The sequence below is a fragment of the Rattus norvegicus genome, chromosome 1 (assembly GCF_036323735.1).
Source record: "Rattus norvegicus strain BN/NHsdMcwi chromosome 1, GRCr8, whole genome shotgun sequence".
Lineage (NCBI taxonomy): Eukaryota > Metazoa > Chordata > Mammalia > Rodentia > Muridae > Rattus > Rattus norvegicus.
This window is the reverse complement of record NC_086019.1, coordinates 257,779,305-257,806,417: the sequence shown is the minus strand read 5'-3', so window position 1 is coordinate 257,806,417 and position 27,113 is coordinate 257,779,305. Positions and strand designations below refer to the sequence as shown.

Genomic DNA, 27,113 nt, shown 5'->3' with positions numbered 1-27,113 from the left:
AAGGAGGTTTCAGAGAGCAGCTCCATGACCTCGCTGAAGTTTCAGGGATGAGTGCATGTGAACGGTGGAGCCACTAAAGACCTCAAACTGTCAGACATGACTGATGAGTGGGGCAGCTTGGGAAGAGCTCTGGAATGGTGTCTGGACTTCTGACCTAGATACACAGAAGGACGATAGAATGGACTTAAGATATGAAAGTCTGCATAAGAAATAATATCAACAGATAGATGATTGACTGGAAGTCCTCTCCCTACAAACCTGCTGGCCTTTAAACATGGCAGAGTTTCAAAGAGCATTTGCTGAAGGGAGTTGAGATCCCAGTTGCTTGCTGCTGCTTCTGAGTTTACCGACAGTCTTTATTTTGCCAATAAGAAGTTCAAACCACTTTATTCCACTTAAACATAGCAGTAAGGTTAGACTTCACAGTCGGTGCCACCGAAACATGCAAGATCTATACTTAGATTATCTTGGGTACTATGTAAACACATCTGAGATTAGAGCAGAGAAACAAAGATTATGTAGAATTGGAGAGGCCTACCAGGAAGAATGTGAACATTGAATCAGTTTACAGTCAAAGACACTGACTGCTAGAGATGGCATAGCCATGGATTTAGGAAGTGCAAAGCAGTCCCACCTGATGTGTGAGTTTACCTGCAAATTCATGTCCCCATGGTGCATGCCTACTTCAGTCTTCCCGACCTAAGACTCTGTCTCAAAGTGAATCCAAGAGATGGCTGAGTTCTACTCTCATTTACCATATTGATTTCAGCTCTTCACTTCATTTTAAGATTCCATCTCAACTTTACAGTTGACTTAGTCCATTTTATTGTGCTAAATCGAAACATGTAGTCTGAGTACTTTCCGAAAAGGGACAGGGTATTCCTTGTGCTATGAACATGGAGAAGGCCCACAGACATGCACCTCTACCTGACAGAGAAAGCCACTGCTTGCAAAAGAGGTAGGTAAGTCAGAAAATATACAAAGGAATGGGGAAGAGAGCCTTGAGTTCCTGCTTATGATAGCTCCCTCTTTTTAAAACTTTTTATTAATTCACATAGTGCAGCCCAGATCTCCCCATCACCCCGTCCTTTCATAGTTACCCTTTGTCTTTGTAATCTCCCCCAAATAACACACACACACACACACACACACACACACACACACACATACACACACACCACCACCACCAACAACAACAACAAAACATACAGAAAACATGTCACTGTGGAAGCTGTAGTGTGTCACAGTGTGTCCCAGAGTATTGCCCTCTGTCCAAGCATCTTCACTTGCAGATGTTCATTGTAGTGAGTCACTGGTCTGGTTCATGATCTCTGGTTTCTGTGACATCATCAATATTGGATCTCATCAGGTTGCCTCCCAGTGATGCTATTGATGCCCTTTGTCATGGAGATCCTGGAGCTTTGGGAAAGCAGTATTGGCTCTCTCATGTGGCCCATCCATTCAAAAATTATATAGATTTGGGGTGGGACAATTCAGAGCCCTCGATCTGGATCTGGGTGATAATAGAGCTTCTCAGTGTCCAGGCTCTTGCTTATTTGCCCCACCAGGTTGAGCTCTCCAGCACTGCTCTGGCAAGGCCTCCCAAGTCCGAAGGCAGGATCAAGTCTGGGCTACTCATCCACACTTACCCCACACCTCCAGAGCCAGCTCTTCTGTGATGCCCATTTAAGGTGCAGAGCCCACTTTCTCAAGACCTGCAGGCTGTGAGTGGGCAGGTCTGGTATCCTGCTCTCACACCCTATGGGATGACTCACCCATGCCTTCAGCTTCAGGGACAGCTGCACTATACTGCCCCGGTGATATGCAGGGCCTGCTCTCTAAAGTTCTATGGCCAGTAAATGGACAGGGATAGCTCTCCTAATCTCATGAACCCATGGCAAGCTCTCCCAGCTAATGCAAGTGGCAAAGGGATGGAGTAAGGGAAACGGCATTATATCACCTCTTGCCAGGTGAGTGGCAGGCCCAGTTCTAGTGTGCAGCCCGGAGAAGGTAGAAGGTCTGCTCTCCCAAGTGCTGTAGCTGGTGAAGGCAGAGACAACTCACCCTTTCTCATGACCTCAGGGCCAGTTCTCCCAACAGTAGGGGAGGGCTGTGTGGGAGGGTATCATCCTTGCACCCTTGCCACCTCAAGGCAGACAAGTGGTGGCCTTGCTCTGACCTCGGTGCTGGCTTCCCTGCTCTCCCTCCACCAGAACCAGCACCACTGAACCACCCAGGTGAAGTGAAGGCCCCACTCTTCCAGGTGACACAGGTGGCAAGGGGCAAGCAGGGTTGGAGTGGGGGAGGCATCATCCCTGCATCACACCTCTCTTAGCAGATGTATATTAACTCTGGTGTGCTGTCCAGGTTCACGGTTTGCTCTCCCAAATGCTGCAGCTGGTGAGGAGGAGAGCTAACTCTTCCAAGTTCATGACCCTCTGAGCAGATTTCTTCAATTGACAAATCTAGCAAGGAAAGGGAGAAGATCATCTCTGTGACAAATGCCACCCCACAGCAGACAAGTGGAAGGGTCAGCTCTCCCACACTTACTTCCTGGAGACAAACTCATACCCAGCCCCACTACCAGGGCCAGCTCCCCTGTGCTGCTTGGGCACAGGTCTCAGTCTCCAGAGTACTACTGTTGAGAGATAGGACTGGCTGTCTAGAATGCCACAACCAGTGTGGGGTGGGACCTGTTATTCCCATCCGTTGGATAACCACATGGTCCCCAGTGGTGGGACTCACCACTCACAATAGGCTTCTCTGCACCCTCAAGACTCCAGTCCCATGGCTCTTCGGAACGCTCTACCTGTTTCCACTTACCTTTCTTTCCCATCCAACTAGCAGATACTCATGGATTGTGGTGGCTTGAACTGCAGGCTAGCCACGGGGGCTGGCAGGCCCCGGGGTGTAATCCTCCATTCATTCAGTGTGGAGTGGAGCCAAGCAAGTGTCCACAGCCCACTTGTGTCCTGTGCTGAAAGGCAAATCTGTGGGTAGCATGGCCACCATCTGCATGTCTCTGTCTTCCTCATCCCACAAAGGGATGCCTGCATTTGATTTAATTTGATTTTTATGAGTCCCAGGCATAAGATAGCCTTGGCCCTCAAGTCAGACATCAAACTAGGATGAACAAAGGACTGCCATCTGCTCTGCTCCTGACTGAGATAAGAACAACATCCCAGTCAAGGTGTGGCTTTGCCCATTGCCTGGAGAGAGAGTGGTTTAGTTTTGATGGAAATTACCTGGTTTTATAGAATGTACTGCAATCCCTGCTAAAGTGCAGCCTCTAAAATCTAAGCACTAAGATTCAACCAGTTCAACTTTGTGACACTGAGGACTGAGCTTCTAGCCCATGACATTGTGGAAATAGCCCACAGCCAAACTCTAGCATTCATCAAAATATTTTTTTCTTTATAGGCTAAACTAAAACCCTCATGGATTAACATCTATTTTTGATATTCTATAGAAAAGATGGGGTCTAAAATCATGAAATAGAGATACCCAAGATAGTTTTCCAAAGTGAAGGAAAGGAAAAGGAAATATTTATGGAATGACTGAAAGATCATTATCATTTATCCCTGTATATGGGGACAGAAGACAACTTCATTCATATGAAATTTCACTGAGAAGGTTGCAAGAATAAAATCAGCTTCACATTCAGCAGACATTCTCAATGTTAAAGCTGAGAACAGCCTCAGCCTCTGTCCTGTTGGTCTGTGTTCTCCCCTAAGCTTCTGTGTTTGTAATGCATACCCTGATCACCTTCCTTTATTAATCTCTGAGCTCCTTTTGAATTGTTAATGTACTGGATATGACTTAACCTCTCTGGAATTACCATTCAAGGCCAAACGTAATGGGCACGCAGTATTCACAAATTAACAAAATCCTAAGTATGGGTTGAATGGAAACAACAATAGACAAGACAAAATGGACTGGGGAAATCCCAGAAGACCTCAATCTCACAAGAAATACAGAAAGCTGGAAGCAGGAGAAATAATCTTCTTCGGGGACTAGTACACTAATAGATTTCCAACGCCAAGTGATTATTCCTAAAAACATATATACACATAACATACATATATACATATATTATACACATAACATATTTACACATAACATTATACAGACTTGGTAGGTTGTTATTTAGGAATAGGAATGTATATACATCTACATATATGAATGTCACAACAATTAATCATAAATAGAATCCTTGAATTTCAAGCAAGGCAGTGTATTTGGGTGAGTTTTGAAGAAGAAGAAAAAGGAAGCAGTAATGATGTAATTTTATTATAATCTCAAATAGTAAAGGAGATAAGTAAAAATGTCTTAAGAACATTCTCCAGGTTCAGGTTAGTTGAGACTGCTGGTCCTCCTACAGGGTCCCCCTCCTCCTCAGCTTCTTCCAGCTTTTCCCTAATTCAACCACAGGGACAGCAGCTTCTGTGCGTTGGTTGGGTTAATATCTGTGTCTGAATCAGCTGCCAGTTGGGTCTCTCAAAGGGCAGTCATGACAGACCCCTTTTCGTGAGCACTCTATAACCTCAGTAATGGTGTCAAGTCTTGGGGTCACCCCTTGCTCTAGATCCCACTTTTGGCCAGTGGCTGGACCTTCTTTTCCTCAGGCTCTTCTCCATTTCTGTCCCCACAGTTCTTTCAAACAGCAACAATTATGGGTCAGAGTTTTGACTGTGGGATAGTAATCCCATCCCTCACTTAATGCCCTGGCTTTCTGCTGAAGGTGAGCTCTACAAGTTCTCTCTCTCCACTGTAGGGTAAGATCCCTCACCTCCCAGGTCTCTGGTACATTCTGGAACCCTGAGATCTCTCAGACACTAGACCACCCACCAGGAAACATACACCACCTGGTATAAGGCCCCCAATACATGTACAGCAGAGGACTGGTCAGAGGTCTGGACTCAATCAGAGAAGATGTACCTAACCCTCAAAGGGCTGGAGACCCCAGGGATTTGGGAGTTCTGGTAGGATAGGGGTGTGGAGAGTGGGAACATCCTCATGGAGACAGGTTGGGAAGAAGGAGATATGAGAAGTCCAATAGTTAGAGTGTGGACCAGGAGGAGGATAAAATCTGGATTGTAAAAATATATAAACTTTATATATATATAATTTAATATATATTACATATATTACCCTAAAATATTCTTCAAGATTACTTTACATTTAATTTTTTAAGATTTTTTTTCTAATTTTATGAGCCATGGCTTGCATGTTTGCATGTGCATCATATGTATGTTTGATGCCTGTGTATGCCACAAGAGGGTACTTGATCCCCTGGAACTGAAGTTACAGATAATTGCAAGTCATTTTGTCATTGCTGTAACTGAACCCAGGTTCTGTGCGAGAGCAGCAAGTTCACTTAACTGCTAAGCCGTCTTTTCAGCTGCAATGTGAGCTCTTATGCTTCACACTGCACTCTTCTGTTTACTTTTCAGTATTAGTGTCTAGTTTGTTCATTTAGAACGAGCTCTGCACATACAGGCAAGCCCTTAAATTATCAATGGTCACACGAATCTCAAGAAACTCACAATCCAGTGGGAGAGAGGTTGAACAATCAATAATTTCCTTCAAAATAAACTCTAGATGGAAATATGTGAAAGAAGTCGAGAAGAGATTCATAGATTTCAGACTGAGAATCAAGCATGGTGTGTCCTAAAGGAACGGGTGCATTAGCCACATCCGTAGGGAAAGGAGGTATGATCTATAGAGAATAAATAAGTTGGACACTTTATAAGGCCCTAGACAAGTGGTTCCCAACCTTCCGAAAGCTACAACCCTTTAATAACATCCCTCACTTGTAAGGGGAGTCTTCCCCTTTCTCCACAGTTTTACCAGCATATGCTGATGATTGAGCTTTTGATCGTAGCCATTCTGATTGGTGTAAATTGGAAAGATTACTTTGAAGAAACCCAAATCAGAAGAAAACCAAATTGGAAACTATCTTAAAAAACGTTTGGTGATCCAGTCAATTACCTTTTTGTACCATAGAGAGAGTGCTTGTTCAGCACCGAAAATGATGTTACCAAAATGTGTCCTATGAGGACTGTTATGGGCTTGTTAGAATCCTGCACACTGGAAGGTCCTTGGAGATGCCTCTCTCCTGTCCTCTCCATCAGCAGTCTGTCCAAACTGGACTTGAAACAGCAGGACTCTGGAGAGTGGCTAACACAGTGGAATATGAGCTTTAATTTTGAGTCTAGATAGAGACAGGATATTCTGAATGGCCAGTAAGGATGTAAGTTGTCTGGATACTTCAGACAGAGCTCGGGGAAGCAGAGAGGAATGAATGGAGAAAGTGATCCAGTCAGTTCCATGATGACCTGGTTTACCGGTCAATAACTGCACATCAGATTGTGTAAAGGAAGCCTAGTGACTTGCACATTATGAAGTTTCTAGAGTGAGATGTTTGCATGTCAGAATACACCTAGAGGGTACAGCTTCCAGACCTGGCCCCTACAGGAGGTCTGAATGGACCCTTTTCAGAATGCTTTATTTGCATCTCAAAGAAGCAAATCCAAACTTCCCTATCATCCTTCAACTCTTTGTAATGTAATTATCTATCAGTGATGGGGCTAGCAGGATAGCCCGGTCACAGAATGCTTGCCTTGAAAGTACAGTAGTCTGACTGCAATCCCCAGAACTGTTTTTTTTAAATATCTGATGCTGGTGGCAAGGAATTATAATCTCTGCAATGGAGAATTAGAGAGGATGAATCTGAGAAGCGCACCAGCCAGTCTTGCCTACTTGGTGAGTTCAAGGTCAGTGAGAGGTGCTGTGTCAGAAAAAAAGAAAGTAGATACCCCTGAGGAAAGACTATAGTCCTCTTCTTCCAGGTGTATATGTATGTCTGTGCACAGAGGGAGAGAGAGAGAGAGAGAGAGAGAGAGAGAGAGAGAGAGAGAGAGAGAGAGAGAGAGAGAGACTCTGACACACACATACATATATAGTCACAGACACAGGCACACAATACTCACATAAACACACACACACACACACACACACACACACACACACACACACACACACAAGTCTACCACTGTATTAGCAGCTTCCACAACAGGCTAATAAAAGAGCCTCTCCCAAACTTCCTAAGTTCAGACTAAACAAAGAGCAGTTATTAAAAGTTACATGAAAAGAAACACACATTGAACTGTGTGCTGTCGGTGGGGGGGGGGGGGCTGGCTGGGGGTGGGGGAGACCCTGCCAATGCATCTGTGAAGCTTAAAGAGCTTTTCTCTGAAAAGAGATCAGGTAATTCATTTTGAGTCAAAGTTAAGCGCTTGGCTTAGTTCTCTTTCATTTTTCTTCTTGTAAATCTCTTGACTAAATTAATTAAGTGAGTGTTTAAAACTGGCAGCCATACTGACACAGGCGGCTACGCGGTAAGCCAACAACGTCAACGGTGAAACTAGAACAAAAGTTGGAACCTGCGGCTTTTTCTTGGCTCCCCCCACCTCAGGCTACACGCATGCCCACAACTTCAGAACCGTCCATTCTAACTCAGGGTTCTTTCTTCGCTTTGTGACACAGTGTGCCAAATGCACAAGCAAAGAAAGGGATGCTGGGCCACCTTCCATTCACAGTCATCACAGCAGGAACATGTTTGTACCTGAGCCTGCAATCAAATGCTGGATGAAGGCAAAGAATTCCTTTGGGGCAGTGACAGTAGAGAATCTCACCACAATGATATTGTACCTGGTTCTGAGAGTCTGTAAGTGCCACGCACTAAGGAAAAGTTCATGAACTAAAGCTCACCATTTTCCTTCTTATTCCTCCCCTTCATTCTTTTCTCCCTCTTGTTATTCTCATTTTAAAGGTTAAGTGAACACCTATCATGTGCATAGCACTAATGAGTCAGTTAAACATTAGATGAACACCGATCATGTGCAGGACCCTGATAAGTCCATGGTGATTAGCAATATTAGCAAAAATATCTGTCCCTTCAAGGAATGTGTAGTGTGGTCAGGGAAAAAAAATAAACAAAAATCATGTAAACATATAAGAAATGCCTGATAGTCTTTATAGACCAGAACACATATTAGAAAGTATCCTGACAGAATATTATGGTGAGCCCAAGAGAGGGCATCTGAGATGGGATCAGGCCAGTTCTTTGAAATTTTGATGTACAGGAGAAGGAGCCATAGCATCTTGAGGGATACGGGCTCTGATGGCTGGAAACCACTCCCACCCATGATGCTCTAAGGATTTGGGTGAAATTTAACTGCTTCTTTGAGACAGCTGTTCACTCTTCCTTTCCTGTTTTTCCAGTGAGAAAGAAAAGTAGTTTATAGCTATTTGTGGCAATTTCTCATACCAAAAGATCTACATTCAGGGTCATAGAGAGGAATCACACAGCATATATACTGGTTTCAGGGTGAATTGTCTATTCTCTTCTTATATTTAAAGCATGGGTAACTTAAGTGAAGGGGAGGACTCAGAGGAGTCAGAGCTGTTTCCTTGTGATAAAACCCCAATTTAAGATCTGACTAAAGCAGATTCCTTTTAGTATTCATGACTAGAAGGAAGACAATTTAATATTTGTAGCAATTATATGAGCCTTGCTATTCGAGAACTTGAAATTTGTCTGACCCGATGATTAAGGCAATTTTAACCACAATTTGTTTTGGTTTTGGGGGTTATCGATGGGGGGTCTAGGGTGTTGAACTGCAGTAATTTTGAAAAGCCGTGTACATCCTGATGGGGCAGAGACAGGTACAACCCTTTGCTGCTCTGGTTCATGCAATCCCAGGTGATATGATTTGACACCAATTAGTCAGTGTGCTCAAAAGCCGTCTTTTCCTCCAGTTTGCAGCAACTGTAGAGTGTCATGCACCTCTTCAAACATGACAGGCAGCGTATAAGCCACAGCCTTCGTTAATGCACATCAGGGCTGACAGGTGGTGAGTTACAGAGAGACGTTGCAAAAGCAAAAAATATGATTGGTCACAAACACAGCATTTGGGAGTGTTAAACTTCCTGATGTCCAGAGCACATGAAATAACCATGAGATTTGAAAATTATTACTGCCCCAAAGCAGAGCTTACAAGGTACTTGTGAGCATCTTATACATCTCAGGAGACTTTTGGGTTAGAAAGAGTTAGGACACTGTCCAGAAGATTCCCTAGGCTGAATTCTTTCTTGTACAGAGAAGACTCAGAGTAAACTAACCTACATAAACATGACTGTAGCCTTCCAATAATGTTAAAATGTGAGAACGTTCTCAAAATAATACACAAAGAATAACTTAAGAATGACCTTGACAGACAACTTTTTATAAGTCATTAAATTCCATTTGTTAGAGCATGGCTGTCAGTACATAAACATATGACCTGATATTGTGAAACACACAGTCTCATTCTGATTCTTGCCCCAGGAGCCAGGATATGTAAGTCACTGCTTTTCTGGGCTTTGTCTCAACCTACGAACCATTTGCTGGCTCCCAGTTCCTACAAGATGGCAAAATTTCTTGGCTTAGAGTTCTTTTCAATTCATGTCTCCCTTCCTACTATGTAATTATGTTTGTCACTGTGTTGGTTCCTTTTCTGTTGTATGACATCTACTCTGAAATCTCATAAAATTTTAAGTAGGAAATATGTATGCATATATGAATTATATATGTATATATGCCTACATGCATGTGTGTATGTATTTGGAAGACAACAACTTATTCTACAGGATATATTTTAAGAGTAAAGAAGGTAGGTATAGGAGAGCATGTGTTATATTATCCTTTTCACTTAATACCGTGTGCATTCTGCTCATAGAATAGTAGACAAGGATCATGACACTCAAATGCAGGAATATGTAACTGCTTCTTTTACATAATTTGGAATCTGAGACTTTTTCAAGTAACATTTATATGCGTTATTGATCATGTAAATACATTTCAGTGAGTAGCAAGCAGTAATGGTGCTTCAGTGGTCCTCAAGGACCTTGCCGTTTTGCTTGGTCCTGGTAGTATCTAAGTGAGTTAAAGCTGACGAGAAAGAAATTGAGGGAAAGGGAAGATAAATATAAAATTGTCCAATAGAGCCAGTATAAAGTCGCAGGCCCTAACATGTTCTGAAGATACCACCAGAGTCCCAGAGACTAAATACTAAAGGAAAAATCAAGCGATTTACATTCTAGTCTAAAGCAGTGCTGATCAAAAGGAACTGGACTAGTTACTGGGTAGCCTTCCTCAGTCCTTCAGTAAGAACAGAAAGTTCATTATTTACCCAATCCAGGCAAGGGGTGGTACCTACTTGATTCTGGGAGACAGTATTCTTCTTAAACTTAATCTAAAATTAAATGATAGAAGTCATAGTTCTGTCCACTTGCCTGCAGGGACAGCTGTCTACCATCTCATTCCGTTAGCAATTCCTAAATGTGTCTTTTGGGAGATAAATACAACAAGCTCTCTAGTGAAGAAAAAAAAAAACATATAGTCAACCAAGCTTGACAAATATAACTAATTTTATTCCCATATATCTTCTACCTCCAGAGTCTCAGAATAAGTGACAGAAGAAAAAAAAATTCCAGAGACCTTCTTCTGAAGAACTGTCTTAAGAAATCTCTGTGTGACACAGAAAACACTACTCTCACCAGTACCAAGTAAAGTCCTCATTTCTGGGCTGCAAATACTGAGTTTCATCCCTTTGCCCATGGTCTCTGCTACTCTGTAGTTTCGAGACATGGCGTCTCTCCATGCACTTCATCTCTTCATGAATTTAGAATCTTGTCACATTCAGGAATTGAGAAATATTTTATAAGCATTAAATATAGCTGCTTAATTTCATCTGTTTCAGTGAATAGACAATTCAATATTAAACTCTCTTCTGGGATTGACAAATTTAATCCTCAAAACAAAGCTATAAGGTGTACACTGTTCCAATTCATGAAGAAGGACCCCAAGGGCAGTCAAGTTCCTTTACTTAAAACAGCACACTGGATAATTTGAAGAGCTTGGGTTATAGAGATGGAGGCTTTACATTGTCACCTCTGTCTATGGTTCATCTCAGAGGTAATCAATGGAGGATACTCCTTATGCTTTCCAGAGATAATTTGATTCCCAGCACACTGTGGTGTGTGTGTGTGTGTGTGTGTGTGTGTGTGTGTGTGTGTTTTATGTCTTCAAGTTTTAAATGCATTGTTGACTTATGTGGTACTCAATGGGTCTTCTTCTCACCATTTTGCAAATACCAATGATCTAAAGTGTGTCCAATAAAATAAAATATATAGAACTTCTGTGTGTGTGTGTGTGTGTGTGTGTGTGTGTGCGTGCATGTACATGCACATGTAGTGAATAGTCTGTATATTGGTTGCATCTGACATGTTCACTATAATTTCCCTGTTGCTGCATTTGTGTCTCATCAGCTTTAATTCCGCTTTCATTGCTATCTTGAGCATATGCTGCACAAATTTAGGGTGGCAAGAAAGAAACATATTGCTTCTTAGTACCTCCAATGTCTTCTCGGTGTCACACACCCTTTTCCTCCAGCTCCATCATCATAAAATATCATTATGAAAATGAGCTGGAATGGAGTCCCAGTAATAAACAGTTTCTTCACCTGAGAGCTTTCATACAAGCTGGTCAATTACCATATAGTGTGCCACACGGGGGCTGGGGGTTTTGTCAAGAGCCCGGTTTGTCATCTACAGATAAATAAAAGGTGGTTAATGTAAATTGCATTTCTGAAATCCATTCCACTTAGCACACAGTTCAGGAAGGGCCTTGAGACTGTGGGCTAAAGATGGCAATGAGGGTGAGTAACAGGGTAGCACTTTCCGTTTGTGTGAGCATCCTTCTCCAGAGAGCACTTTGATGTTGTCCTATTTACTCCTCCTCGTTACACTTCTTTGCTTGCTCAAATGTGTTACATACAAGAGAATCAAAACCAGAGCAACCATTACTTCCAGCTCCCTGGAGCCAGCAGCTTAACAGAGTTAAGAGAGAATTCAACCCCCGCTCGTATAGATTGCTTTCCCTGGGTAAAGAGAAAGGCATCATTGCAAACGTGGCCAATCATATCAGAAGCTGAATTGGTTCACCTGGAGGCCATAAAGACGGCGGTTACACAGCTCATCTGTTTTAGCGTTTGGGACAACCAAGCCAAAGATCAGATTTAAGCTTTATCGAGAAAGCTTGACAGTTTCAAAACAACATATCCAATTCATAAAGACTTAAAACTAGATGAAAAGTTTCAATATAGCAATATACAAAATTATATATATACATATATTCACATTGTTATAGACATTTTATACAGTGAAAATTGTCATACTCATATTACTGATCAATGTAGTCTGATTCTATTTGTTTCCTACCTTCTTCTTATGCCCCTCCCTCCTGTGACACATCCCTGTTTCTCCAGAATTGTCCTGCTTCTTTGTTTTTATCATAAATAGAACTGTGCTCAATATTTATCTTTATACAAGAAGTATTTTTACAAATCTTCATCCGTTTTTACAATAGGTATTTACCGCTCTATGTATACACAATAGGTAATTTTGCTCAGTGGTAAGCATTATTCAAAGTATAGCTGAATGGTTTCTTCTTTGTGGAAAAGAAGTTGTAATGTGGTCAGAGAATACATATTTGCAGGTGTATGAATACAAAAGGTTAACTTTAGTTGCTGGCCCTTGACAGCCATACACCTTAATTTTTTTTTTTAGGAAAGTTTTCTCCTCAGTTGACAAGGGCTCTAAAATTAGATTAAACTGCTGGACAGCAAAGATATTAAAAGCATGTTCCACTGCATCAAGTGACTTGTGTAGGCTTGAAATCTAGCACAAGTTTTCACACATGTGTGGCAGGTATTACATTGTCTGAACTTTCTCCCCCAGACCCTGTATGATGTTTTTAACATATTTTATAATCATTACTCATTTTTCTGTAGCTTTAATCCAGTTTCACAGCTATATCTACTAATTGGTATATGTAACATAGTTTATTTCTTGGCTAAGATAAATATGTGTGTCCACTGGAAAATGAGTATAGTATTCTACAATGTTTTTCAGAAGAGTGGCCAAATTCTTGGCAAAAGAAGACAAAATACTAAGGAAGGAAGAGTTTATTTTAGCTCACAGTTCAAACAAACTGAGTCCATCATAGTGGCAAGCCATGGAAGCAGAATCACCTCGGTCCACACTGCCAATGAGGAAAAATGGGTTGCTGAGCTGGCTTTCTCCTTTCCTGTTTTAAAACTCAGCTTGCTTTCCCTGCCCTTGGGGTGATTGCATCCATATTCAAGCTGGGTTTTCCTTCCAAAGTTAAACATATTTGGAAACACCCTCCTAGAACATGTATCAGTGTGCCTCATTAATTTACCATGTTGGTTTTGTTTTTAGCAATCTTAGCTTGGAAATTTCATCACCAACCTTTGTCAAGGTGACATCCAGATACATCGCTTTAAACCATAACATTCACCCCTGCCTACTATGTGTTCATAGTCATCTCTCAATGCCAAATACAGTCACTCTCATTTCAAAAGGGCCGGTAGTCTTCACACTCTTCTAAAGTGCAGAGTCCAAAATCTCTTCTCAACTCAAGGTGCTCTCTTAGCTGTTACCCTTTGTAAAGTCAAAAGACAAGTTCAGTAATTCTGCCACACAGTAACTCAGAGTAAACAGTAGAACCTTCAATGTGTGGGGCTTTGCCCCGCAAGGCAACTAGCTAACAGGGTAGCTGAGAAGGGGAAATACCATTACTCAGCTTTCTTTCTCTTTTCTCCTTTCTTATTCAGTGAGGTAATCCAGCCCATGGGATGATGTCACCAATACTCATGGTGGGTCTTCCTTTCCCTAAATCCCCTGGAGATGACCTCACACAGTTATTTCTCCTGGATGTGTTAACCATTGAAATAAACCATGCCATTCATCTCTATGAAATTACTTACTAGACCCTGATCAATGTATCTTATTGTTCTTCCATGCCTCTGCATCTTCTAGGACTTCCCTAAATCAACATAAAGACTAAAAGAAAATACTTCTAACACTCAGAACACATTTTACCTCCAATCTCAAAAAGAAAACCTTGTCACTGTATATAACTTGCTTCAATAACTTTTTAGCTTGATGGCTAAGAAAACTAAATGGTGACTCAGCTTCTCTTGTTGACCTCAGCTTCCTCTGGTTTTGTTGCCCAGTGTTGCTAACTTGCAATTGTATTTCCTCCTTCTTGCATGGTTTGAATCACTGCCTTTAGAGTCTGACTTTTGCTTATAATTTCCCCTTTGAAAATTTCACATGGACTATCTTTCTTTTTGTTAATTTTTTATAATAAGAAAGGTCACTTATCCTAAAAGAAAATGTATACTATGTGGGATTTTTAAATGTCTAGCAACACTGACTAGATGCCCCCAGTGTTATTTTCTCTACTCATCTTTGTCTCTATGCACCAAATTCACCTAGATATAGTTGGACTGCATTTGTGTACTATGGTCCTACATAACCTGTGTTAAGACTTATTTTGTACATTAGTCTTTCTCACAGTGAACATTCATAATTAATTGGCTATATATACTTCCACTAATTATTAGCATGAGCTATTTTAACTGTTATGCATCTTAGAAATGTGCAGGGTGTTTTGTTAAAATACAATGATGTACAAAGCAGATCCTTAGAGGAGCAGTGTGTCTACAGTCTCCCCGGCCAGAGCTCTGTTCCCTTATTTACATCTTAGTAGACTGCTTTCCCACCTTCACTCAGCAATGCCGCTTTCATGCCTGTTCTACCTTCCAGCAGCACGCGGAATTCCCTGCGACAAGCATTTGATTTGATTTCCCCTTGTTACCAAGCACCTTCTAATCTGTCAGAAAAGCTCACACCTTACATTGCTTACTCCGTAAGCTAAAGCCCAGAGAGGCATCCGTGATTGTCAAACACATCAGAAGCCATATAAAGATGGGCCCGGAGGGCCTTTATTCTGAGAGAGGGAGAGGAGAAGAGGGAGAGGAAGAGGGAAGGCAGGTGCACTTTCTCTGTGGGAGAGGGGAAGAGTGATGATAAAGGGAAGTGGAAGGGCAGCTTTGGTTTCTAGGAGAAACATTCTGCAGTGAGAAATGCCTAGGAATGAAATTGACTCCCATGATGGATTATTATACGTTGATAAGGGAGACCTGCAAATGGCATCGGTTAAACACCACTATCCATTCAGTGCATTAATGAGACAGCTTTCAGAATTCACTTGTATAAAAAGGGCTATCAATATAGGAGAAGTCCAGAAGTACTGTGGCAGATTAGAGCAGGATGAATGTCTGCCGAGGGGATGGATATTTTTCAAGCTGTTTCTCATTTTCTTGCACACCACCATCAAAAACCTACAATATCCCGAAGTCCAAGAACTCTAACCTCAGGTTTATAATAGCTACACGATAATTTTATACTAAATGTGAAAATACCAGTGGATCATTTATTCTCATTAGCTCTCAAAGCTGACTCGACATTCTTGGGACATAGAATCCACAAAGTCATAAGAGCTAAGTCATCTATTGTTCAACTTGATATCCAAAAACTATTCTGTTTTTTATTGGAAACTTGTTAAATTAGTACATTACAATATTAGACAAATTATTTATTTGCTGTTTAATTTATACATTCTCAACTACATATTGTACAGGAGATTTAATGCAGTTCCTACACTATCATTAAAAATGTATTCTAAATGAAATGAAAACAGAATAGCTTATCAGTCATGAAGCCATCTGTGCTGTGATCATATGAGCTTTATTGCTAGTGACCCCAATGTTACCTCTACTAGCTTAAAGTATTTTACTATGTAACATGGAATCTTCTACAGGGGACAAATCATATTTCTGTAGCAATTGAAAATTAAAAAATAAAGGAATTGTAAAGACTTCCCATTGCACACTAGTAATGAAAGTATGAATTAATCTTCATGACATCAAGAAATATAGGAATATAGTGAATTAAATTACGAACTTCCAAAAGGAGAAGACCAACCGAGGGATTTTTTTCAAGGGGTTTTAAAATATTTTATAGTGTTGAAATTATCTTTTTTTTTTCTGAAAAACTAAAATTCCAAACACTTTCACTGAGGGCAACTAGTTAAAATCACATCAGTGGCCGGGGAAATGGCTGAGTGGGTAAAACACTTGACCCCAGAAAAAGTCAGATATAGTAGAAGCTGGGGATCTTGGTCTGTAATCCCAGTATGACAAGAGAAAGAAAAAGAGAGCTGGAATCTCACTGATCAGCTAGCCTGCTGTGCTGTGAGGTGAACAGGAGAGAACCTGCTTCCAACCTTTTCCAAGGGGAAAGGCATGGAGTATCCAAGGAGATTATCTCCTGACCTTCACATGCAAACCATGAAACTTGTACACCCACACTCACATCCATGTATACACACGTGTCATAAACAAAGACACAGCAACAACACCAAAAAAAAAAAAAACAAAAACAAAAACAAAAAACAACCCTCTAGGGCATCAATGCCATGCAAAGTATCCACAAAAATCTATGAAACTCTGGAGGAAATCACAGGGAGCTATCTTTAGAAAAGTCAATATTTTAATCAGCCCTCAATTTCATCTGTTTAGCCACATCTCTTCTTTTCTTCTAGAGTAAGAATTTACATGTAGAGAATTTAAGTCACTAGCTGTTCATTCCGGGAGTCACAGACCATGTACACAGTGGAAGGAAAGGCATGATAAACAAAAGAAGGCTAAGTAGGCATTACCTCATCAGATCTACAGATGGCATCCAAGGATTCTATAGTACGTCTTGACAATCACTATTCACTCAATCACTGTCATGATGATAAAGCCTACTGTTTTATCTTTCTAGGAACGGGGCACATAATGGATCGATACACTCTCTATCAATACAACACATAATGAAACAGTACACTGCTGTTTAAGATTCCCATATTCAATCCTGAGATTCTTACCAATCTCTCAACAGTCCCCATCTGTGGGCTACATGTTCCAATCAGCTTTACCATAGCAAAGAACAGGACATAAATGTTAAGTTTCTAAGGATATATATATATATATATGTATATATATATATATATATATATATATATATATATATATATATATAACTCTAAAAACATGTAACATTTGCCCATGGTGATACTATTGAGGCTAAATGAAAAGGATCAACAACTGAATTTTAAATATTTGTCCTAACAAACACAGGTACATGTAGCCACGTCTCTCATCAACACTTCCTTTTGCAGCAGAAAGATCACGACTAAGATGTACTACTGGTTAAAATGAAGAAAAACCGTGGCTATGACTTGCCTAGGCCTGGTTGACACAGTTACAACACAACCTAAGGCTCGAGCAATATGATGAAAGACTGAGTGGGAAAATTCTAGGAACCAAAGAATCATGACATCTGCTGTGAGAGGTGGTTTCTATATATGATAGCCATAGGATTCCAAATATGCTTGCTAGAAAGTGACACCGCCAGTTGACATGCAGCACAGGGGGAAGTCCCACAAGGAGCTAGTCACAGATGAAGAACTTCAGGAAGTTCTGGCTGTCGAGACGGAAAGATTCAATCTACTCCAAAAGGACTCCATGACAGGTTATCCATTTCCAAGTGGTCAGCCATAAACACTCAGACATTCAAGATATGCTAAATGGTCTCAGAAAGTTGTGTACGTATTTTTTCAAAGGTCATCAATTTGAGAAGGAATGGAGAAGACAGGTGGAGTTGGAAAATTGAAAGTGGAACAGAAATTACGTAAATACATTATTCATGTATGAAATTGTCAGAAGAATTAAATTTAAACAAATGAAGCAATGCTTCAAGATTCTGAAAGAAGTCTTACAGATGACATAGACCATCACATCTGTGATATCACCAACCAAGAATGATCACAAATAAAGGTTTCAGAAATTCAAAGCTTCGTGGTACCCTTCTATACACAACTCTCTTCAGTGTATTCTCCTTTTAAAAGTGGATATACAACAAGAAAAGAAAATATGCTTCATTCAGGAAACGTGGGTGAAAGCAAAGAAGTGAAGAAAAGTGTCCATAGGTCATATTTGAATATCAGAGTTTTACAAGACCATGGGAGAGATACAGGATGGAGAGAACCAGATGGCCCTTCAAAGGAAAAGGCAAATTATTTAAGTTGTTATAAAAAAAACAGTCTTCTAAAGGATTCTGCATTAATTTTGTTCAGTTTAGATGGAAAGTAAAATTGAAGTAAACTTTTATATGAAGGCCATTAACTCAAAAGTGGTGCCTACAAGAAGTGTAATCATAATACTCTTCTCTGGAATGATGCCTGAATCATCATCGTATGTAACAATAAATCGCTATATTCAAGTACAAAAGCATGCACTGGAGTATAAAATCCAACCAGAATTATATTACAATTGTAATATAATTATAATTCTGCAATTGTGGAAAGAACAGAAGTGTCCAGGAAGAACTGAGGTACAATGCAAGAGGGCTAAGTAATTCTTCATTACTCTAAGGTACAGGGCAATCACCATAAATCCACAGCTGCTAATGGGAGCATTCATTCTGTTCTCTCTTCCTTAACAGTCCCTGAGCCTTCAGGTGGGAAAATACACTACATACATACATACATACATACATACATACATACATACATACATACATACATACAGAGAGAGAGAGAGAGAGAGAGAGAGAGAGAGAGAGAGAGATTTGCATATATGCACAGACACAGAGTAAAAATCAAAAATCACTTAAAAGTCTTAAAAACACATGGTGGGGATTTAGCCAGACTTCAGTGCTGGCAATACTGTTTATGTGCTAGGCACTATGTTCCCTAACCCAAACATACAATAACATTTTCATAAATTTCTACTTTGATCTTACATTAGTGCTCTGTAGGAAAAGATTTAAACTGATGCTAACACTTAACAGTTTATATCACCAAATCTATCTACCTACCTTTACTTGTTGATTCTTAAGTTAATCATGTTACATTTTTGTTATTTCATCCTAGAGTTTGAATCATTCTAATTACACCCATAGAGTATAGCCATGACGGCTGTGAAGTAACAGTCATACAGAACTGAGGACAGTGCCAGGAACATCTGTTCCCACTCTAAGCAAATGCATATTGCTATATTCATGTCCCCTCTGTCCTCAGTGAAATTATCTTACATGAATAAAGAATACTAATAAGTGTGTAGAGGAGATGTTTATGGTCAGCTCTTTTCAAAGCATGTGGTATATAGTAGGTATTTAATAAATATTTTGAACATATGAGTAATGCTTCTTTTACTATATTCTTTAACTATCAAGTTGAATGTAAGTTCATTTTAAAGTGCTAGTATTTTAAAACTGAAAACATGCGAATTCACGAATGTTTTGTTTCTTAACAGCCACTATGATTTCTTGTAAGTTGATTTTATTTTTAAAATTGATTTTTCTCTTATCAGATGATTCATAGTTTTAATATTCTCAACCGTAGGGATGTTTAGATTAATGACTTATCAATAAATGTTTTTATTGAAAATATATTATTGCTCAAGTCAAAAATAAATCACACTGAACGCGTGCTATACATGCTTTGGTGATGATGAAATTCAAAGAAAAATTTTTCCTGGGTCTCACCAGTAGGTGGAATATTTTCACACACATCTACGAAAGTGTCACTTGTTTCTAAATAAATTCTCAGTTTACATTTTGAAAAGAATATGCCCATCTATCATTCTTTTGAGACTTGTGTAGGAAGATGCAAAAGTCAGCAAGATCCACCCCTGGCAGCCATGATTTAGCACATATTGAAACAATCAAATTTGACATTGTTAACAATCTATCTGGCTCAACCTTAATTCTGATATACTGACAAGTGAAAATCCAGTGGTGCATAAACACAGTGGCAGACTAATGCTTCAAATGCTCAAGAAAGTCTCTTTTCTAAGCATTTCAACTTCACTCTGCAAACCCAGCTCTCTGGTAGAATAATCTCTTTCACAGGCTTTCAACTTTGCTTCCTTATTATTGTGCAAGACCAAATCAGGAACTAAAAGGATTAAAATTGATCACTGTGCCTGCATATTTGTACATATCTAAGCTTACACTTTTCTTTTGTCAAAACATCTCTAGTTAAAAAAAACTGCAGTGATGTAGATCTTATTAAATTATGAATTATGTTTCACATGCTACTTTTGATTTATAGATAAAGCATTACATCCAAATTAATCTTCCACAATGTCTCCTGAACTTTTCTATATAATATAATAAACTGTTGAGTGCAAAAGTACTGATAGTGGAGATAAACTTCATTCATATTACATTACTGAGTAGAAAATGATCACTCGTCCTTTAAGAAGCATCCTTCCAAGCTAGGTCTAATAGTCTGTTAAAGACTAAAATGCCTAATCAGGGACTGGTCCATGTATGAAGAGGTTCATCCAGGAGCTGGTGAGAGATGCTAAGCCCTACACATAAAGTGTCTGAATCTGATCCAGACTATTATTTTTCAATCTTTAGTGTCTTTGTATAAACTAAAGGCTCTTTCCAAAATGCACAGTCTAATTCAGTTGTCTAAATAGCCTCAGACTTTTTACTTCTTTTTCTTCTATATAAAATAATAAAAATTTTGAAAGAAGGGAAAATGTAATTATTAGAGGAATTACTTATAGTACAAAACTGTGAATATTATCTGGGACTATTTTATACTGACACTTAGCAATGCTTATGTAGGGATGCCTATGAACAAATCTTTCAACATTCCTTTTTTTTAATTATCCAACCTTTAAAATACATGTGCTGCAAATAGAGATATTTACAAACACGAACTGCATGCACACACACACACACACACACACACACACACACACACACACACACACACACACATGCGTGGCCCCATCTGATTCTGCTTTATTTTTTACTATTTTTATTGGATGTATTTCTTTATTTACATTTCAAATGTTATTCCCTTTCCTGGTTTCCTGTCCATAAGCCCCCTATCCTGTCCCTCTCCCCTATAAGGGTGTTCCACCCCATACAACCCCCATACCACCCCCAATGTTCCCTTGCACTGGGGGTCCAACCTTGGCAGGATCAAGGGCTTCCCCTTCCACTGGTGCCCAACAAGGCTATCCTCTGCTACATATGCAGTTGGAGACCTGGGTCAGTCCATGTATAGTTTCTGGGTAGTGGTTTAGTCCCTAGAAGCTTTTGTTGGTTGGCATTGTTGTCCTTATGGGGTTGCAAGCCCCTTCAGTTCTTTCGATTCTTCCTTTAATTCCCCCAACAGGGAATTGAATAAAAGCTATTGTTGCTGGGTATGAAATATTCAAGTACTCTGGTTTGTTTTTCTGTTGCTGTTATAATCACTAGGACCAGAAGCAACCTGGGGAAAAAAAAAAGAGTTTACTTGACCTTCAGGTCCTTTGTGGAGAAAAGCCATATCAAAAGCCAGAAGCAGGAACTGAAGCAGCATCCACAGGACAACACTGCTAACTGCCCAGCTCAGCTACCCTCCTCCTCCTCCTCTTCCTCCTCTTCCTCCTCTTCCTCCTCCTCTTCTTCATTTTGTTTTCCTTTCTTATTTATTTTTTAATTAATTTGTGTATGTATGTATGTATGTATGTATGTATGTATGTATGTATGTATTTATTTATTTTTACACTCCAGATTTTATTCCCCTCCCGGTCCACTCCTGCCCCTTCACTGTTTCACATCCCATACCTCCTTCCTGACCCCCCCATTTTCACAAGGATGTCCCCACTCCAACCAACCCACCAGATCTCTAAATTTCCTGGGGCCTCCAGGGAAAAAGAAGCAGCTGCTGTATGCTGCCTGTTTGGTGATCCAGTGTCTGAGAGATCTTGGAGGTACAGGTTGAGACTGCTGGTCCTCCTACAGGGTCGACCTCCTCCTCAGCTTCCTCTAGATTTTCCCTAATTCAATCAGAGGTGTCAGCAACTGCTGTTCATTGGTTGGGTGCACATATCTGCATCTGACTCTTACAGCTGTTCGTTGGATCTTTTGGGGGACAGTCATGATAGGTCCTTTTGTGTGAGCACCCCATAGCCACAGTAATGGTATCAGGTCTTGGGGACTCACCTTGAGCTGAATCCCACTTCAGGCCTGTCACTGGATCTTCTTTTACTCAGGCTCTTCTCCATTTCCATCCCTGACAGGAAGAATTGTAGGTCTACACTTTCACTGTGGGATAGCAACCCCATCCCTCAATTGATGCCCCATCTTTCTGCTGGAGGTGGACCCTACAAGTTTCCTCTCCCCACTGGAAGGCATTTCATCTAGAGTAACCCCATTGAGTCCTGATGGTCTCTGGTACATTCAAGAGGGTCCTCCCAACCTCCTTCCTCCTGAGGTTGCTTGTTTCCATTCTTTCTGCTGGCCCTCAAGTCTTCATGTTCCCCTCTTCCCCCATCCCCATCCCCTTTCCCTCCCCTGTCCCTCCTTCTGTCCCTCCCTCCCCCTATAGTTGCTTTTTTCTCCCTCCCAATTGGGATTGAGGTGTCCTTACTTGGGCCCTTCAGCTTGTTGACGTTTTTGAGTTCTGTGGACTGTATCTTGGGTAGTCTGTATTTTTTTTTGGCTCATATCTACTTATTAGTGAGAACATACATGAATGTCCTTTTGGGTCTAGTTGCCTAAGTCAGGATGATATTTTCTAGTTCCATTCATTTTATATAGCCCAGACCCACCTCCTGAGGGATGGCCACCCTCAATAAGCTATGTCTCCCAACATTAATCCATGACTGGGAAAAGGTCCAATAGACATGCCTGCAGATCGATCTTGTTGAAGCAATTATTCAATTGAGATTTCCTCTTCCCAGGTGACTCTAGTTGTGCCAATTTGTCAAAAACTGAAGAGTATATGAAGGAAAAGAAATAAGAGGAGGGGCAGGGCTCTGGGGCAGTTACAGAAGGTCAGTAGTCTCCCTCTTCTTCTTCAACAAGCTCTCAAGGGTCAAAGGTAAGGCATTATTATCCTGTCATATATCTTTATGACTAATATAGATAATTTTAGCAGAACAAATTATAAGTAAGGTTCGGCTCTAACAAGATGTGACCATCTTGAAGACCACCCCATATCTCTCTGAGGACAAGAAACTAAATATGAAGCAACCAAGAAAAATTGCAACTACATTTTCGTGACTCTGATAGAATCAAGTCCAGGTCATAATAGATGTATAATCTAATCATATAAATAATAGTATAAAGAGAATATTGTCCAGTTAAAAGTTACTAAGATACATGCAAGAGTGACAGGATTAAGATTATTGAGTGATAATGCCTAGCAGAGAGTCAAGGTCAGCAGCTACAAAGCTCACAACTCAAAAATCAAGGGGTTGGGGATTTAGCTCAGTGCTAGAGCACTTGCCTAGCAAGCACAAGGACCTGGGTTCGGTCCCCAGCTCCAGAAAAAAAAAAAGAGAAAATAACAAAAATCAACAAGTAGGGCACTTAACCATCCCTGTAGTTTAGGCTGAATCTAAGTTATTACATGCTCATTACGCCCATAGGGCCCTCCTTTGCTTGCCTTATGATACCTCAGAGGACTAAGCAATCTCATAGCAATCACATCAATCTTCGTCAAATTCTTGCCTATAGCAAACACTGGACAAGGAACTACATAGTTTTATTTCTCTCTTGGAGACTCTTCTCACACTTCTGGTTTTCTTTCTTTCACCCATAACCTTTCAATTTTTCTCAATTCTCATTTTCGGTAACTCTCTGTTGCAGTTTCCTCTCCAACCCGAATCGGCCCGTACAAAGAAAACACAACTCAATTAATGTGAAAATAATCCAGCGTCTAGATTTGGCAGATCTACCCTACACTGTCCTATTCCTAGCTCCCAAATCTCTCATCCCTTGCACCTTTTATTTGCCAAGTCTCCAGCTTCTTCTTCTGCCACGACGACTCTCTCCTCGCTTCTTCTCTTTCTCCTCCCCTGATTCCTCTAACTTTTCTCAGTTCCCCATCGTCTGCTCAACAGTTCCCTTTCCACCTATCTTCCTTACTCCTCTCCCAACTCTCTCTCCACTCAACTCTTCAATCCCCTCCCCCTTCCTCAGGTTCTACTGGCTCAACTGTCACCAACTGTCTTCTCTCACCCTATTCTCTGATTCTAATCCCCCTCTCGCTCCCGACTTTTCCCTCTGTCCAAATCTCACGCTCTTGCCTTTATTTAACAAATTCAGAGAAAATTTCAAGGCAAACCACAACAACTCTCCCTAATAAACTGCACTTCTTCCTTGCATACTCACATGAGTAACCACACACTTAATCTTTACTCCACAGTTTTAAGTCAACATTTGGTTACCACAAGTACCTGGTACTCTATGTCATTGGATCAGCCACAATTGCCCCAAGAATGTCTTTATTGAACTCAAAAGTCCTATATCACTTGTTCCGGAAGAAAATTCACCACAACCATTCCACATATACACTACACAAAAATCCTCACCTAAAAGAGGGGTGCAGAAAAATCATTTGTGAGAAGGATCATTCACTGAAACAGACAAGATTACTGCTATTGGGAATGATCAAGAATTTCCTTGTGTCCACTCTTACCTTGAATAATTCTGCATAGAGTTCTACTAACACCAAGAAAAACCCAAGGAACCCTGCCAGTACTCTCTGTCAGAGTAAGAAGAAATCAGAGATTTTTCTGGGGGAAGACAGAGTTACCACCGGGTCATCTCACTCCTGATATTTGGGGCACATAAAGCTTACATAAGGGAGGCTAAAGAATTAAGAAAAGGTCCAAGAAAACTATTTGCATGTCCTCATTAGGAACTTTCTCTCAGAATAAGGATTTCATCAAGTTTACTGTTGGATCCTTAGAGAGAGATCACAGAGAGAATCCTGCTTATAGTAATTATTGAAAGACGAGAAGCAAAAGCATTGATCAAAATCTCCTGGGGCTGGAGAGATGGCTCAGTGGTTAAGAGCACTGACTGCTCTTCCAGAGGTCCTGAGTTCAATTCCCAGTAACCACATGGTGGCTCACAACCATCTGTAATGGGATCCGATGCCCTTTACTGGTGCATCTAAAGATAGCTACAATGTACTCATATAAATAAAGTAAATCTTAAAAAAAATCTCCTAACACTGTCTTCCCCACTGGAGCCAGGTAGTTTCAGCTCACAAATGCAGAAACTGGAAACTGGCATAGCACTATAGGGAACTGTGGCCACAAGAAAATCAAATACAATTCAGCTACTAATAGGTTTGATTCCATGACTACCCTAACCAATGAAAAGAAGAAAAGATTTCCTGTTTATAGAAGTAAAGTATCCAAAATATACCCATAGTTATGTCAATTTAGGAATAAGATCTAGCCTTCAGTCAAATGCTGAATTCCCCTCTCCTCTCTCTCTCTCTCTCTCTCTCTCTTACACACACACACACACACACACACACACACTTCGAGGGGGGCAGATAAATATGTCCTCCTACTCAGGGATGAGGGAACTAGACTCACATAACTACAAAAAAGAAAAATTAAACTTGCAACAATAAAAATCATATTAGCTCAGTCCCCAGCTCCGAAAAAAAAAAGAAAAGAAAAGAAAAGATTTATATAAAAATCATATTAGCATGATCAAAGAGTGTAGTAGAATGGTAAACAACAAGAATGAATACAAGGAGACACTTACTAGAGAAATGAAAATTATAGCTTATGAATCCTAAAACCACTATTATCTTTATGACAATAAATCCTACAACTTAGGAAGAAAAAAAATAGAAAATTAGCCTGAGTATAAAAAACTAACTAAAGATAATTACAGAGGACACCAATTTTATAAATATTTCTGTATCTGTTCAGATAGTGACTTTATTGTGACAAATATTTCGAAATAAAAGCTATGATCTTATTGGAAAGAGACAAATAATTTTAAAATTGATAAAAACAAATGAACGATCAAACAAAAACCAAACTATAGTGAAATCCTATGTTAAAATAGAAATAGTGCAAAACTATTTAACTCATTTTATGGGGCCAGCATTATCCTATAATTAAAATAAGTATATAAGGAAAACAAACCTATAGGCTGCTATCCCTCATGAGCACAGATCTAAATTCTCTGAGAAAATTTTAGAACCTTCAGTCTGTGAATACAAAGAAGACAACAAAATGTGGTTTACTAAAGAAACATAAACTTACTGCAAATTTAAAATCACTGTATTTCTCCACATAAATAGATTCAAATAAAAAAGCATTGTATTTCAAGAAATGCAGAAAAAGCATTTGAAACATAAAATATTCATGTGGAATGTGTCTATTTCATCAAATTAAGAATATATAAAAGAGGGCAATTAAAAAAAAAGCCCTCCAAGTAATAATATAAATAGAAACTATGTTGACTGCCTTTCCTCAAAGATTGCAAGGACATTTAACATCACTATTATTTTGTTTTGTATTGGACATGAGAACAAGTACAATGAAGTAAGATAAAGAAACAAAAACATATAAATAGAAGAGGATTCATTTCTGGGTCTTCAATTCTATTCCATTAATCCACCTGCCTGTTTCTGTACCAATACCATGCAGTTTTTATTATGATTGCTCTGTAATACTGCTTGAGTTCAGGGATGGTGATTTCCCAAGAAATTCTTTTATTGTTGAGAATAGTTTTCGCTATCCTGGCTTTTTCTCTTTTCCAAATGAGTTTGCAAATTGTACATTCTAACTCTATGAAGAATTGAGTTAGAATTTTGTTGGGGATTGAATTGAATTTCTAGATTGCTTTTGGCAAGATGGCCACTTTTACTATATTAATCCTGCCAATCCATAAGCATGGGAAATCTTTACATCTCCTGAGATCTTCGATTTCTTTCTTCAGGTACTTGAAGTTCTTGTCATATAGATCTTTCACTTGCTTGAAAGTGAAAGTCACACCAATTTATTTTATATTATTTGTGGCTATTGTGAAGGGTGTCATTTCCCTAATTTCTTTCTCAACCTGTTTATCTTTGAAGTAGAAGAAGGCTACTGATTTGTTTGAGTTAATTTTATATCCAGCCACTTTGCTACAGTTGCTTATCAGCTGTAGGTGTTCTCTGGTGGGATCTGGGGATCAATCCGATATGCAGCCACCAAACCCAGTCACTATTGCTGATGCCAAGAAGTGTTTGCTGACAGGAACCAGATATGGGTGTCCCC

At 39.9% G+C, this 27,113-nt stretch overlaps 2 long non-coding RNA genes and 1 other non-coding gene across 5 annotated transcripts; 1 reads left to right on the top strand and 2 right to left on the bottom strand.

Moving 5' to 3' along the window:
• Positions 1 to 3,073: 3,073 nt before the first annotated feature.
• LOC120100408 (small nucleolar RNA SNORA48) lies at positions 3,074 to 3,217 on the bottom strand. The gene has a single exon (XR_005500168.1). It is a non-coding gene; the product is annotated as a small nucleolar RNA SNORA48 (small nucleolar RNA).
• Positions 3,218 to 7,548: 4,331 nt separating this feature from the next.
• LOC120100052 (uncharacterized) lies at positions 7,549 to 10,795 on the top strand. The gene is made up of 2 exons (XR_005499727.2): positions 7,549 to 7,729; positions 10,502 to 10,795. It is a non-coding gene; the product is annotated as an uncharacterized LOC120100052 (long non-coding RNA).
• A 7,754-nt stretch (positions 10,796 to 18,549) lies between these two features.
• Positions 18,550 to 24,266, bottom strand: LOC134485243 (uncharacterized). 3 transcript variants are annotated; one of them, XR_010063282.1, is made up of 4 exons: positions 23,821 to 24,262; positions 22,463 to 22,805; positions 22,036 to 22,105; positions 18,550 to 21,319 (listed from the first exon to the last, which is right to left on the bottom strand). It is a non-coding gene; the product is annotated as an uncharacterized LOC134485243 (long non-coding RNA). The 3 variants fall into 3 exon arrangements; XR_010063283.1 differs by having other exon boundaries at positions 22,644 to 24,266; XR_010063281.1 differs by having other exon boundaries at positions 22,463 to 24,263.
• Positions 24,267 to 27,113: the final 2,847 nt, after the last annotated feature.